The 16,235-nt window shown below is 45.6% G+C and overlaps 1 protein-coding gene across 2 annotated transcripts in view; it reads left to right on the top strand.

Moving 5' to 3' along the window:
* The window catches only part of LOC129712455 (CMP-N-acetylneuraminate-beta-galactosamide-alpha-2,3-sialyltransferase 4-like), a 154,754-nt gene that overhangs the window by 37,668 nt on the left and 100,851 nt on the right, over nt 1–16,235 (top strand). Inside the window, exon 2 of one of the 2 annotated variants that reach the window (XM_055660904.1) lies at nt 13,410–13,553. The exons of the other annotated variant lie outside the window; for it this stretch is intronic. The gene's annotated coding sequence lies outside the window, so the exon portion shown is untranslated. The remainder of the gene's footprint in view (nt 1–13,409; nt 13,554–16,235) is intronic. 2 annotated transcript variants of the gene reach the window in all.

The raw sequence follows: 16,235 nt of genomic DNA, 5'->3' as shown, positions 1-16,235 counted from the left end.
GTCTGAAGAAGGGTCTTGACACGAACCGTCACCCATTCCATCTCTCCAGAAATGTTGCCTGACCCGCTGAGTTACTCCATCTTTTTGTGTCTATCTTCGATGTAATGCAGAGGTTTTATAATAATAATAATAATACATAGCAATAATAATAATACATTTATTTGCATAGCACGTTTAAAAACAACTCACGTTGACCAGTGCTTCACATCAGTGCAGGTACTAATTTGATACATACAATGGTACACAGACCCAACAATATATACATAAACTGTTTACAGCGCCCCCTCAGAGGGGCTCAAAACACTTGGGAATAGAAATAGGTTTTGAGTCGTGACTTAAAGGAGTCGATGGAGGGGGCAGTTCTGATGAGGAGCAGGATGCTGTTCCACAGTCTAGGTGCTGCAACCGCTAAAGTGCGGTCACCCCTGAGCTTAAACCTAGACCACGTGATAGTCAGTAGCCCCAAGTCGGCCGACCTGAGGGACCTAGAGGTAGAATGGTTGCTTAGAAGATTTTTGATATGGGGTGAGGCAAGCCCGTTAAGGGCTTTGTAAACGTATAAGAGGAGCTTGAAGTTGATTTTACTTCGGAGTCACTTGAGTGACTACGTGAAGAACCCGTCCAGCACGCATGCGCGACATGAGCGTTCACGCAGTGCAACAGCGACGAACGGGAGTACGGGCGTTCCCGCTACAAGCTTAAAAGAATGGACCGTTAGGTGAGTACTTACCCACAGGTTCGAGTTGCCAAACTTTGCTCTTCTTTGTGCTCCAGGGGAAAACTGGAGAGAGCAAAGCAGCACCGAGGAAAAACAGCCCCGTTCGACTCCAGGGAAGGAGCGTCCCATCAGTGGAGGGGGCGAGAGGCGGCACCTGGACCGCACACGCTGCGGTCCACAGGCAGGGGAACCAAGCCGCAGCCCAATCCGCTAGAGTTGCCTGACCAACAGCAGCGGACTGGAGGGAAATCAACATCAAATCGGCCGGTAATCCCTGCAACTCTGACAAGGAGACTCGCCGTCCGAGAACGGCAGAGGCAGTCGCTGGAGCAAAGTTGGAAACCATTCGTCGGGCTTGCGATAGACACACAGAAGACGAACAGCCCGGCTCATTCAGAGAGCCGGCACTTCAAACTACCCGCCCGAAAGCGAGAAAGTGTCTGTCTCCAAGCCTTAGACAAAGGTCATGGAGCAAAAAACTCCAGCGAGACTTGCCTCCGGAGCTGGGGCCAGCTCGCCAAGGGAGCACAAACACTCCCGCTCTAGTGCACTAACAGCACTGAACATCTCCCTCATCAGAGGAGATCGATGGCGACCAGGGCTGGGCTGGTCAAGAAGAGGGGTCACTGGCTGAACAACATTAGGAGTATGCTTGAGGTACAGGACCAGGAAGAGCTGCTGGGTGTAAGTACCGCTACGTGGCTACGCCACGAGCGAGATGGCCGTTACAGCCTAAACTGGCGGCCAGCTTACTACCTGTCTTTTCTAAAAACCTCTCCAAGACAGGTAGTCATGAGGCGTTGGTCTTTATCACGCCTCCCCAAAATTACATCTGCTCGAAGTGCCTACCATCATTGGGGGTACATTGAGCAGGGCTTTTAAAAACCCAAAATCTTAATTTGCAATATTGATACCCCTGATGTTGGCTATCATTTCGCTTGCTCATTCCAGAGTAATAACTAACGTGTGTAAATCTCACTCCACCAGGGCAGCATCCAGATCGGCGGCTAAAAGGATGGACGTGCCTTTGGACCACATCCTGGCCACAGCAGGGTGGTCTAGGGAGAAAACGTTCCAAACTTTTTATAACAAGCCGCTGGCAGAACCTGTATCATTTGCAGAAAAAGTATTAGAATCTGCAAATATATAATTTAAGCCCAGGGGAGCATTTTTGGTTTTGTTATTTTCAAGTTTCAAGTTTCAAGTTTCAAAGCACTTTATTCGTCCCCGAGGGGCAATTTAAAAAGGCGCATTACAGTAGCTTTTTAAAAAGGGACACAATCAACAAACATAAGCAGCACGCATACTGCACAATCAACCAGCACACGCATTTCACAGACACACTGCACAATCACACATCAACATTCAACACATAGTAATAGTTTTAAAATGCTTTCTAAGTGCTTCAATTAAAAAAAAGTGCATATAGAAGGTTATTTCATTTCATATGTTCATGAGTCAGTGATCAGCATTAAAAAAGCTGGACAGCCCTGGGGATGAAGGTTGCATTCCTCCTCTGTGTCCAGCAACCCGGACAGCGGAGACTGCGTCCTGAGGGGAGCCACTCAAACTCAGGAAACAGGATGTGAGAGGGGTCCTGAAGAATCCTGCGTGTTAACTTTAAAGACTGTTGGTCGCATAGGGCAGTGAGAGTTCGGACGGGCTGCTCAATTATTTTTGAGCAGACCTTGACCACATTCAACAGGCGGTTTCTGTTTTGCAGGGTGATGGAGTGGAACCAGCTAGTGAAAGAGAAGGTTATTACATTTTCAATGAATGCGTAGTAGAATGTAGTGAGAATGTCTTTGTTAATCCCAAATGACTTCAGCTTCCTGAGTAGGTACTGTCTCTGATGGCACTTTTTAAGGATTTCCTCTATGTTAGAGGAAAACCTTAGCAGGTTGTCGAAGGCTGTTCCCAGGTATTTGTATACCTCCACTATCTCCACTGGCTCCTGCTGGATGATAGTGGTGGCTGCCTCAGCCATCTGTCTCTGTTGGGGGGAGAAAGTCACAATCATGTCCTTGGTTTTGCTTATATTTAGCTCAAGACAAGACTTTTCACACCATACTATAAAGTCCTGCAGGGCTGAGCTGTGATGTTGTGTGTGGCTGGGAAGAAGAGACAGGAGAACTGTGTCATCAGCAAATTTTACGAAGTGGCAGTTTGGCTGGGTGGATCTGCAGTCATCAGTGTAGAGAATGAAGAGAAGTGGGGAGAGGACACAGCCTTGTGGAGAGCCAGTGAAGGTGAAGAGGGTGTCGGACAAGGTGTGGTTCACCAACACCCTCTGTGATCTGTTGGCGAGGAAGTCTATAATCCACAGAGTGAGTTGGTGGTTGAGGTGGAAGCGGGTGATGAGCTTCTCAGCCAAAATATGTGGCTGCATGGTGTTGAATGCTGATGAGAAGTCTGCAAACAGAAGTCTGGCTGTGGCCTTGGGGATTTCCAGATGCTTATGGATGGTGTTTAAGATGAATATTTTTGCGTCATCGACACCCCTGCCAGCCTGGTAAGCAAACTGCAATGGATCCATCATCGAGCCAGTTGCCTTGGTGATGTGTTTATTGTTTACTAATCACCATAATTGCTTTTACAAAGGTTCATGGTTGGTTACGATAACGAGTGAAGTATGGACTGTTACATAGTTTGAAATCACAGAGCTTTAAAATCTTCACGTAGTCACTCACGTGACTCCAAAGTAAAATAGTAAGATTAAACGAGAACTTACCAGTTCGAAGTTTGATCTGTATTTTATGAGGAGCCTTAGAATAGGACATATATTTAGAAAGGTGAGGAAGAATTTATCCAGCCCGAGGGTGGTGAATCTGTGGAATTCATTGCACAGGTGGCTGTGGAGACCAAGTCATTGGGTGTTTTTAAGGCAGAGATTGATTGGTTCATAATTAGTACGGGTGTCAAAGGTTATGGGGAGAAAGCAGGAGAATGGGGATGAAAAATAAATCGGCCATGATTAAATGGCAGAGTAGACTTGATGGGCCAAATGGTCTAATTCTGCTCCTATGTTTTATGAGCTTTTGAAGTTTTATAATTGGAGCATTGTAAGTAATTCTGTCTCCTCGTAAAATGCAAGTGAAAGATCTAGATGGCATGGAAAAGATTCTGGGGGTGAGTGCTTTAGGCTGTAAGTTTGTGCAGGTGGTGGTGCTACTGCCTCAGCGCAAGAGACCCAGAGTTGATCCTGACCTCGGGTGCTGTCTGTATGGAGTTGGCATGATCTCCCTGTGACTGTGCGTTTCTACCGGTGCTCCACTTCTGTCCTGCATCCCAAACACATGCAGGTTATAAGGTAGTTAATTGCCCCTGGCATGTCGGCAGTGGGATAATATAGAACTGGAGTGTATGGGTGATGGATGTTTGGCCCGTGAGCTCGATGTACTGGAGCAGTTCCCGCCAACTGATGTCCTGCTCCTTGTGTCCAACTTCTCCAGCTCCTTCCCGGTTGCACCAATTGCCAAGCCTTAGAGCGGGTTACCGGTCCTGTCGACCACTGAGCGTTCGGGCGATTTTCTGGTGCCGTCGGAGACCGCGGTGGCGAGCCGGGCGGGCACTCCTCCGAGGCGGGGTTCATCGTGGACAAGAGGATCGTCCCGACCTGATAGAGGTGAACAAGATCAGGGAGTTTAAATTGGGTAAATCGAGAGGGGCTGTTGTTGAGATTTGAAGATGGCCGACGATTGATCACGGTCACGTTCTCGTGCCTGGCGGCAAATTCAAACTTGCGTCTTTAGTGCCCGAGAAAAAAAAAACTTACTTACCCCTGCAAGGAGCGGGCGAATGTCACCTCGAAGTTGCTGCAGGAAGAAAACCCTGGTCCTTAACGGCAGCGCAGTGCCGGGAGAGAGTCGCAGTCCAGGCCCGGTGGAAGGGGCACAAAGTTCAGCGGGCGGTGAGCAGCCGGAGCCGGGGTCTGAGACGGGCCCGACCTGGGCCGGGGGGCAGTGGTGCTTGGAGTCGGGCAGCAGAGCCCGGAGCTGGGAACAGCGGAGACCCGGAGCGTGGAGCAGTGAAGACCCGGAGCTTGGAGGGCAGCAGGCAGCGGGCGGTAGAGCTTGGTGCCGGGCAAGAGGCAAAGGGGGAGCTGGTGCATCGGCCACGGGCAGCAGGCAGGCGAAGATGGCGGGCATTGCACCTCGTCTTGGCAGGTCTACAGTGAAGCCTGAGATCTACAAGACTGTTGACGGTAAGGTTATTGTTGAGGACGAGTTACTCAATTTTCTTGCTGTAAAGATTAAGACATTAAGCCAGGATGAGATCGTCCTTCTGGCTGCAAACACCTTTGAATCTGAGTGGATAGAGTCCTCGAAGAAAGTTCTGTTTGAACTCTGCCCCGCTACACAGCGGAATGTTTCCCATAAAGGGGCACAAAAAGACGTTAACAACATAAAGAGTTGCCTTAAAGTAATGAATGAGTGTGGGGAGAATACTCCCAGATTTGTCTCTCACTACTTGGATGAACTGCCGCCGGTGACATTTTCTAACATGGATGACTCGAGCCTACTTGGGAGAATGGAGCAGCTGTACGCTGAGGTCTGTTCAATGAAGCACGTCATGCAGCTACAGGCTGATGTAAGCAAAGATTTTCGTGCCATCACAGTGGAAATTGATCGCCGAGTGGGCGCATTGGAGCGCACCTTGATCACTACCCCAGTGTGTGCATTGGAGCGCACCACTGACCTGACTCGGGGCGGTGGTCCGGATGCATTGGTGGCGTTGGATGGAGCCATTGGCATGGCAGATACAGCACTGGGAGCTGCACCGGCAGGAGCCTCTGGCTTAGTTGTCGGAGTGAGGGCTGCGATGGAGAGCCTTGCATTAAACGTGGAGAATAGTCCCAGTGGTCTAACGTTGCAAGACTCTCCAAAGTGGAGTCATGTTGTGAAAAAGGGTCGACGTCATGCTCCAGACAACACTGTTGGTAAGCCAAAATTGTCCACCGGGCAGAGGAAGAAACCCAGTAACGCTGTGCCTATTATTGGTACCGGAGCTGTGGGCAACATCAAAATGATTAAGACTAAGCTGGTGAGTGTTTTTGCCTCCAAGTTTTCACCGGATCTAGACGTCAGAACTTTATCTTAATGAAAAACTTGGCCGTGAAGTTACTTGTCAAAAGATTGACACTGTACACAGTAGATACAGTTCATTTAAAGTATCTGCGGAATGCCATGAGGTTGGCAAAATGTACAATCCGGAGCTCTGGCCAGAAGGGGCATTTGTCCGGCGCTATTACGAGCCACGCAGGGTTGGAGTCATCGGATCAAGCACCGCGCCTGCCGCGGGGGGAATGAGTGTACCTGCTGGTGCTAGGGGCACTCACTAGTCTCGCGGTAGTCATGAGCTACTATCTACCTCTTTGTGGATCCTTGGACTATTTTTGGTCTGTCTTTACTGGACATTATCTTGCACTAAACGTTATTCACATTATTCCCTTTATCATGTTTTTGCACACTGTGGACGGCTCGATTGTAATCATGTATTGTCTTTCCACTGGCTAGTTACCACGCAACAAAAGCTTTTCACTGTACCTCGGTACACATGACAATAACCCAAACTCAAACCTATGAACAGCAATCACTTCAAGGTACTGAGGAGGCACTGCCATTGCTGTCTCCACAAGGTCCTCCTGTTCCACTGCTAGATAAGCAAACCTACATCAACATTCTCTCTCAAGCCAATGTCACCCAAAATAGTTGAGAGAATTTGGTTTCTCTGAGATACAGCATGGAAATAGGCCCCACTGTCCACCAAGTCCATGCCGACCATTTTATGATGTGGAGAGTTGGAAAGGAAGTGTTGAAAGGACAACTTTTTTGCAGTCGCCATGCGTCAACGTGTCATTGTCAGCAAGGACAAGTTATATTATTTCTTTAAATGCTAACCGTTATTCTCAAGCAGTTCCTCAGAATTAAGGTTGGCTTGTTTTCACTTCCACACATGGAGCAGGAAGTGGCTGGCATGTTCATGAGGAAGTGGCTGGTTTGGGCAGGACTTCTCTCTCCCCTCTACATAAGGTTTCACAGGTCTCAATCTCAACCTTTGGTGATCCTTCAACACCTGTGTGGCTGCGGGCCAGAAGATCCCAGGAGTCAGTGCGAATGTTGCACATCTTCAAGAAAGTTATGAGCACATTCTTAATTTGTTTTCCCATTTTGCTTAACTGCTGTTACAGAGCTTGGAACACATTTCTGGTCGTTTCACTTCTTCAGGAGAGTTTTGAGCACATTCTTGAGTCTTTTTCTCCCTCCACTAAGCAATCTCTTCCCAATATAAGTTTGGAACAGCATGTCTGGTGTCCAGCATGAGACAATGGAGTGTCCCGAGCCTAGCCAACTTGGTTAAGCAAGGGACTGAGTGCTTGAGGTATCAGCCTTCAAGTGCCAGCTGATATTGGTTCACTTAAGGGCCTGTCCCACTTACGCAATATTTTTCACCGACTTCCCGGCACCCGTCAAAGTCGTAGCAGGTCGCCGGAAATTTTCAAAATCTAGCGGCGATCAGAAAAGGGTGTGACTATTAACGACCATACAGGCGTCACGTGTCGACATGTCACAGGGTGACGTCTGTTTGGTCATGAGCAGTTGCCCAAACAGTCGTACCCTTTTCTGGTCGCCGCTAGATTTTCAATATCTTGACATTTTTTCGGCAACCTGCTGCGACTACAATGTGTGCTGGCAAGTCGCCGAAAAAATCGTGTAAGTAGGACAGGTCGTTTATTCGTCCAGTGAAACTGAAGGGGTTTGTGAAAACACTATTGATTATATTTTTCCAATGCCAACTGTATGTAGTCCAGGTCTCGAATGTACATTGGAACGTAACATTGTCAATTGTCCTATGCACGGTGAGGTACAGTTACAATGAAATTCTTGCTTGCAGCAGCACCATGGGCACATAACATCGCACATAAAAGGGACACGTTGGTGAAAAGACAATGCGTATGGTGTGGAACATGATATTAAATATAATGCTAGTAAGAGTGCTGTTATGGTCTGTAACCAAAGAGGATAAATGCCTAAAATATCCTGTTTTTAAATTATCTGACAACAATCTTAGTGTCTGTAATAAGATAAAATATCTAGGGCATATTATTACAGAACAAATGACAGAGGATGAGGATATTTATAGGCAACGATGCATGCTGTATGTACAGGCAAATATCCTCTTGCTTAAATTTGGTGCGTGTGCAGATGTGGTGAAGATGTCGCTATTTAGAGCATACTGCACACCACTCTACACTGTGCACCTGTGGTCGAGCTATTTAAAGACAAGTATGCAGAGACTAAAGGTGGCATATAACGATGCCATGAGAACACTGCTAAGGCAACCTAGATGGTGTAGTGCAAGTAATATGTTTGTGGCTGCAGGAGTCAGTACTTTAGAAGCTATCCTAAGACGCCACATGTATAAATTCATTTGCAGGATAAATGACTCTAAAAATGTGCTTATTGTGGCCTTGAGAAACATATGGGTCAGCACTACACGCTACAAATCCCAGCTGTGGAGACACAGGTATCATTGTCTCGTTGTAGGACATTGATCATCTTTTAATCTGGATTTTTAACTTAAGTATTGTGGGTTTTTGTTAAATATAAATTATGATGTTTTTATGTGATATACCATGATTTTATATATATTTATGATATTTGATACGCAATGCATTTTTAATGTAATGTTGCCCCTTGTCTGTAATAAAGTTTATTATTATTATTATTAATAGATCATCAAGCATCTATTGGAATAGGATTTGTATCAATGTGCAATAGAATCATGAGGAAATTGGGCAGAAATGTGTTAAAAGCAGAGGATGCTGATTTGGGAATTAGACACCAGCGAGGGTGGCAGAAACAGCCAATCCTGGCTTCACAGAGGAATTTTAACGGTACTTGTAGCAATGTTACAAAATTTTGAGATTTTAAAAATCAAGTCTGCAATTTATCCCATCAGATAAAGCATAACAATAAGTTTAATTTGACACCAAATTCACTTTCATATCTGAAGTATTAAAAACGTTATGGCCATTTTCATACTCAGAAATTAGCATCTTGTTCCCTATTGATTTTCAATGGACAAAAAAGCTGTGATCTTGGATAGTCAAAAGCCCATTTCTTAAGGAAAGATTAACATTTTTAAATAGCCTAAGTGTCCAAAGATTATTCACAAATAATTTTTATATCTAATTTACATTAATTTATAGGCCAAATGGAAGGAATTTAGTGTTCAATTGCTGTAAATAAATGCCCATTTAAATCGGCTTTCTAGTGGGTTCATGTGAACGAGCTGGTTTAGAACGTTGACATCGCGCTGGATTAGTGCCCTCAAATGCCAAGAAAAATACTGCGGGATATAAAAAGCCCAAAATGAACTATTCGCTATAGATAACTTGATATATAGGGTTATATATATGCCCCATTTAATGTAAAAATAAGGTATATACCTTTAATTGTTTGCTTTATAAAACCCTGGGGCTGCGAGAGGTTGCGGAATCAGACAGTAATTTTAAAACTATTATAACTATATTATCGAGGCCTATAAAACTAATAATACCTTTTGCGACCGGGTCTTGCAGCGATTTTTCGTTAATGATTTACTAGGCTGAACATCTGCGATTAGTACAGCCTAGTAAAAATCGCGTTTTAAACCCGCCCCCTCCAAACAGCGCCAAAATCGCGGACCTGGCTGTGGGCAGATTCCCAATGACGATTCAGGTAGGTTTTGTAACATACCTAGCACTTGAGCTAAAATAATTTGAAATGATAAGGTCTGAACAGAGAGATCAGCAGGAGGCTGTGGGTCCAAGTTCATCCTTCCACTCCATAATAGCACTGAGATTGCTGGACTGCTAACATTTCAATGGTGATTGTGCTTTGTATTTCATTGATTTTGAAGCATAGAAACATAGAAAATAGGTGCAGGAGTAGGCCATTCGGCCCTTCGAGCCTGCATCGCCATTCAATATGATCATGGCTGATCATCCAACTCAGTATCCTGTACCTGCCTTCTCTCCATACCCCCTGATCCCTTTAGCCACAAGGGCCACATCTAACTCCCTCTTAAATATAGCCAATTAACTGGCCTCAACTACCTTATGTGGCAGAGAATTCCAGAGATTCACCACTCTCTATGTGAAAAATGTTTTTCTCATCTCGGTCAAGATTTTCCCCTTATCCTTAAACTGTGACCCCTTGTTCTGGACTTCCCCAACATCAGGAATAATCTTCCTGCATCTAGCCTGTCCAACCCCTGTAAGTTTTGTAAGTTTTTATAAGATCCTTGAAGCATCTTGAAGAAGAAGTCTGAAGAAGATAGATAGATATAATTTAGATATAATTTACTTGCTACACAACCAAGGTCGGTGGAATTTGGGTTACAAGCAGCGGTACAGTAATAAAGGACACACAACCACAATAAAAATTTTACACAAACATCCACCACAGCATTCATCACTGTGGTGGAAGGCACAGAACTTGGCAAGTCCTCCTCCATTTTCCATTTTCATGAAGGATCTCGACCCAAAATATCACCGACCCATGTTCTCCGGAGATGCAGCCCAGCCTTCTGAATTACTTCAGCACTTTCTGTCCTTTTGTGTATTAACCAGCATCTTCAGTGCTATTTTTCTTTTTCTACATTGAAGATGGTCCCAACCTGAAGAGTCGCTGATCCATGTTTAAGGTTTACTTTATAGATGCTGCAGCAAAACAGGCCCTTCAGCCCATGGAGTCCAGGACGACTATCGATCACCCGCTCCCACTAGTTCTATATTATCCCATTTTCTTAACCACTCCCCACACACCCGGGGAGATTTTACAGAGACTAATTAAACTACAAATTAGCGCATCTTTGGGATGTGAGAGGAATCCAGAGAACCTGGAGGAAACCCATGCGGTCACAGGGCGAACGTGCAAACTCCACACAGACAGCATCCGAGGTTAGGATCGAACCCGGGTCTCTGATGCTGTGAGGCAGCAGCCCTACCCGCTGCGCCACTGTGCCGCCTTCATCGATATTGGTTCCTCACCGATATGGTTGATCTTTATCATTGATGTCATTGTGTGTAGGAGATTGCTTTGCACAATTTGGTGCTCTGTTCCCTGAGGCTAACTGTAGGATCACTTTAAATTGTGTAGGAAGGAACTGCAGACGCTGGTTTAAACCATAGATAGGCACAAAATGCTGGAGTAATTCAGTGAGACAGACAGTATGGAGAGAAGGAATAGGTGACGTTTCGGGTCAAGACCCTTCTTCAGACTGAGAGACTATACTGTGTCTATCTGGTTTGACATCTCTCTATATCATCGTCTATATCTCTTGTTTCCCTTTCCCGTGACTCAGTCTGAAGAAGGGTCTTGACCCGAAATGTCACATATTCCTTTTCTCCAGAGAAACTGTCTGACCCTGCTGAGTTATTCCAGATATTTATGTCTATCTACATTTTAAAAAGTGTCCATTGGCTATAAGGTGCAGTGGGCAGTTGTGAGATTGTGAAAAGCCAAACCTTGCTTTGAGTTGTGGGAGTATTCTGGCTGTGTTTTGTTTTGTGAGGAAACATATATTGAAAAGACTCCTTAACAGGCATATTCACTAACTAAATGTCAAAATTAATAGGTAAAGTAAATGAAAGTGAAGTAGTTTTATCCTTGATTATTTGCGAGCTTACAGGTCAGTCGCCTGGTTATGAGCAACTGACTTATGGACACCATCCGAACCAACTCACAGAGCATTGAATTCAAAACTCTCGACATACGTACCGGCATTTGTACGTTTGTTCCCACGACCAGCAAAACTAATTACCTCAAAGGTAGACACAAAATGCTGGAGTAACTCGGCGGGACTGCCAGTTTCTCTGGAGAAAAGGAATGGGTGACGTTTTGGGTGGAGATCCTTCTTCACTTCACTTCACTCCAGAGATGCTGCCTGTCCTGCGGAGTTACTCCAGCATTTTGTGTCTACCTTCGATTTAAACCATCATCTGCAGTTTTTTTCTTACACAAACTAATGACATCTCACACTCCACTTTTTTGATTTCATCCATTACAATACTACAGATATATAAGGTATTGGGTATTTTTTTTTGCGTGTGTTTTTTGACTTATGGACAAAATGGACTTAAAGGACATTGGATAAATTGGAACTCCTTTGTTACCCGAGGACGACCAGTATTTTTTCCAGTGTGATTATGTTTTATTTCTTGGCTTCAACAAACAACATAGATATCAAATATTATGCAATAATATTCCTGATTAACCTTGACCTGACTTTCCACATCGGATTGAAGACTGGTCTATATTCTTCATTTCAAAAGATTAGCGACAACGCCAGATCAAAGATTTTTAGATGGAGCACATGTCACCAATATAAAGTGAACTGGTGCCTTCCGTGGTCAGTGTTGGCTTCATCTCAGGGGCCAGAGCCTTTGTTATCTGAAGCCTTGGTCAGATTCCATTGGATGTACTGCACTGATCACACCTAAAGAATGTTAGACCAAAAGACATTGGAGCAGAAGATAAACTCGAAAAGCTGGTGAAACTCAGTACAAACAGCATTTCTGGAGAAAAGGAATAGGTGACGTTTCAGGCTGAGACCCTTCCGAAATGTCACCTATTCCAGAATTGTTGCCTGACCCGCTGAGTTTCTTCAGCTTTTCGTGTCGATCTTGGGTTTAAACCAGCATCTGCAGATCCCAGGGTCTGAAGAAGGGTTTTGGCCCCAAACGTTGCCCATTTTCTTCGCTCCATAGATGCTGCTGCACCCGCTGAGTTTCCCCAGCATTTTTGTCTATCTGCAGATCCTTCCCAGACATAGGAGCAGAATTAGGTCATTCCAATCGAATTGACTAATTGAATCTACTCAGCCATTCAGTCATGGCTGATCTATTTCCCAGATTCACCACCCTCTGGCTAAAGAAATTCCTCCTCGCTATTCTGAAAGGTACGCCCTTTCATTCTGTGGCTCTAGGCTCTCCTATCACTGGCAACATCCTTTCCACATCCACTTTATCCAGACCATTCATTATCCAGTAGATTTCAATGAGCCCGAAATATGTGCAGATCAGAGCAATCCGATTGACTGAGGGGGAACCTCATTGAAACTTACCGAATAGTGAATGGCCTGGATAGAGAGGATGTTACCATTAGTGGAAGTTTAGGACCAGAGGCCCTACCCTCAGAATATAAGGATGTACCTTTAGAAAGATGGGGAGGAATTTATTTTGTCAGACGGTGGTGAATCTGTAGAATTCATTGCCACAGAAGGCTGTGGAGGTCGTCAATGGATATTTATAAGGAGGAGATTGACAAATTCTTGACTAGGTCGGATGTCAGGGGTTTTAGATGGAAGGCAGGAGAGTGGAGTTGAGAGGGAAAGGTAGATCTGCCACGATTGAATGGCGAGGTTAGCTTGATGGGCCGAATGGCCTAATTCTGTTCCTATGCTTTACGACACCAATGTTGCGAGGTTTAAACTGAGGAATGATCTCAGCCTGTGTTCCAATTGATTTGAAGAGGCGATTTAATTAAAATGGTGAAAGGTAAATGGAGAACAGATTCAACGAAGCTATTGAACAATATACCATGTAATTAAAACCCAGGCAGAATTCTGGAGGGCGGGAAGATGACTGTGTTTACTTTAGCTTGCCGCTTTGTGACTGAGCCTGTGCATTGTTCCACCTCACCAGGTGTAGATGCTGCCAGAGGACGGTGGCAGGACACAGAGACGTGGTCAGAGTGTGTGTGTCCGTGCTGTAAGCCCGCTCCATCCCACTGGTTTCTGCCCCGGGTGCTCTGCTGTCCACTGCAGTCGGCACGTCAGTGGCACTGAGGTACGTTGTATCACGTGTCGGGGGCGGGCGGGCACGCGATGTGGGCAGGGTGGACGCTTCTCCGGGATTGCACTTGCATCGCAAGCTGTCTCATTCTCACCTTGGTCTGCTGTGGCATGAAGTTGACCACAGGCATGTTATCCAAGTACCTACATTTGTCGACAGCTGTGCTTGTTTGAACGTTTCTTTTGAATGCGGGAATTTAAGATTCCTTACAAATTGCAACATATGGACCTTTTATAGTAAAAAGAGTTAGGAGATGAGGAAAACTTTTTCACCCAGAGAGTTGTGAAGCTGTGGATGCTTTTAACGAGAGAGTTAGGTATGGCTCTTAAACATAGCGGAGTCAGGGGATATGGGGAGAAGGCAGGAATGAGTCAGGATCAACCCGGGTCTCCTGCACTGACTCACTGACCCTCTCACCCACCCGCCCACTCGCCCAACCTGCCCACCCACCATTGCATGAACCCGGTCCTCCCACCATTGCACCCACCCTCTTGCCAGTGCAGGCACCCATCCGTCCTGCCGTTTCACAGCCCACCCATTCCTTTACACAATGCCTCTCTTTTGCCGACAAGAGCCCCCTCTCATCCATCACATTTTCCCTCCCTTCCTCCCTGTCCCTCACTCATGCCCTCCCACCCCCAGCACGTGCATCCTCCCTGTACATCCCATAGTCCCGCGCCCTCTCTCCTTTCTTCCTCGTCCTTCCTAACTCCCTCCCTCCTTGCTCCAGTGACACTCACTCCCCAACACACTGTCCACCCCCCCGCTCACCCCTGACTAGTTTAGTTTTAGTATATTGTCACGTGTACAGAGGTACAGTGAAAAGCTGTAGACGTCTGAAGAAGGGTCTCGAAACGTCACCTGGAGTCCTGTTCTCCAGAGACTCTGCCTGACCCGCTGAGTTACTCTGTCATTTTGTGTCTATCTTCAGTTTAAACCAGCATCTGCAGTTCCTTCCTACAAGGAAAAGCTTTTTGTTGTATGTTATCCAGCCTGCAAAAAGACTATACATGATTACACCGTCCTCAGTGTATAGATAGAGGATAAAGGGTATAACGTTTAGTGCAAGATAATGTCTGACAAAAGATAGACTGAAGGTCTCCAATGAGGGAGATAGGAGATCAGGACTGCTCTCTAGTTGGTGATGGGATGATTCAGTTGCCTGATAACAGCGTGGAAGAAATTTTCCCTGAATCAGGGGGTATGTTTTTTCACACTTCTGTACATCTTGCCTGATTGGAGAGGGGAGAAGAGAGGGAATAACTTGTCACTGATTATGCTGGTGGCCATGCCGAGGCAGCGTGAAGTGTGGATGGAGTTGATGGAAGTGAGGTTGGTTTGTGTGATGGTCTGGGCTCTGTCCATAGTACTCTGCAATTTCTTGTGGTTTTGGATGGAGCTGTTCCCAAACCAAGCTGTGATGCATCCTGATAAAATGCTTTCTGTGGTGCAACTGGAGAAGTTGGTGAGGCTTAACCTTCTAAGGAAGTCGAGGCGTGGGTGTGGTTTCTTGCTCATTGCTTCCACTGGGCTGGTCCAGGGCAACTTGCTGGTGATATTTATTCATTAGAACTTGAAGCTTTCAACATCTCCACGTCAGCATCATCAATGCTGTAGATGTATATGTACCACCTCACTTCCCGAAGCCCATCACTATCTCCTTTGTCTAGCAGACATTGGTTGTTGCCTTGGCACCAGGCTACAAACTTCTCAGTCCCCATCTCAACCTCTCAGTCTTTTACATTTGGAAAAGCATTTTTAATTTAATTTAGTTTAGAGATACAGCACAGAAACAGGCCCTTCGGCCCACCGGGTCTGCACTGATCCCCACATATTAACACTCTCCTACACACACCAGGAACAATTTTCACATTTACCAAGCCAATTTACCTATAAACCTGTAGGTGTTTGGTGTGTTAGAGGAAACCAACTATCTCAGAGACAAACCACGCAGGTCACGGGGCGAATGTACAAACTCCGTACAGACAGCACCCGTAGTTGGGATCGAACCCGGGTCTCGGGCGCTGTAAGCACTGTAAGGCAGCAGCTCTACCACTGCACCACCATGCTGCCTTTATAAGTTAATTGAGTTTTCTTAATTTTCTGCAGTTTGGTTAGTTTGTAGATTTTCAATTGTTTTGAACGTCAGACATTCAAAGGTTTAATGTTTGGCTACATTAGGCATGACTGATTGGTTGCCAAGCACCTTTTCATCAGTTTTGCCCTTCTCTTCCCTTGCTCCGGAGACCTGTGAATGCCAAAACATTCTGCTTTTAAACTCCAGGGAAATGGAGTGTTATCAGGATTAGGTGGAAAAGTGTCTTGGCTGAAGATGAGATTGCCTGGAATAGAGCAGGGCTGGTCTGTGGGGCTGTCTGGTCAATTCCTGCTCCCATCTCTTATCTGTAGTTTAGTTTAGGTTAGAGATACAGCATGGAAACAGGCCCACCGACCAGTGATACCCGCGCATTAACACTATCACTATCCTACGCATACTAGGGACAATTTAAAAATATAGCAAGCCAATTAGCCTACAAACATGCACATCTTTGGATTGTGGGAGGAATCCAGAGAAAACCAATGCAGGTCTCGTAGAAAATACCATTCGGTCCTTCGAGCCAGCACCTCCATTCAATATGAGCATCGCTGATCATCCTAAATCAGTACCCCATTCCT

Source organism: Leucoraja erinacea, chromosome 32 (genome assembly GCF_028641065.1).
Source record: "Leucoraja erinacea ecotype New England chromosome 32, Leri_hhj_1, whole genome shotgun sequence".
Classification (NCBI taxonomy): Eukaryota; Metazoa; Chordata; class Chondrichthyes; order Rajiformes; family Rajidae; genus Leucoraja; species Leucoraja erinaceus.
This window is presented reverse-complemented; position numbering and strand designations above follow the sequence as displayed.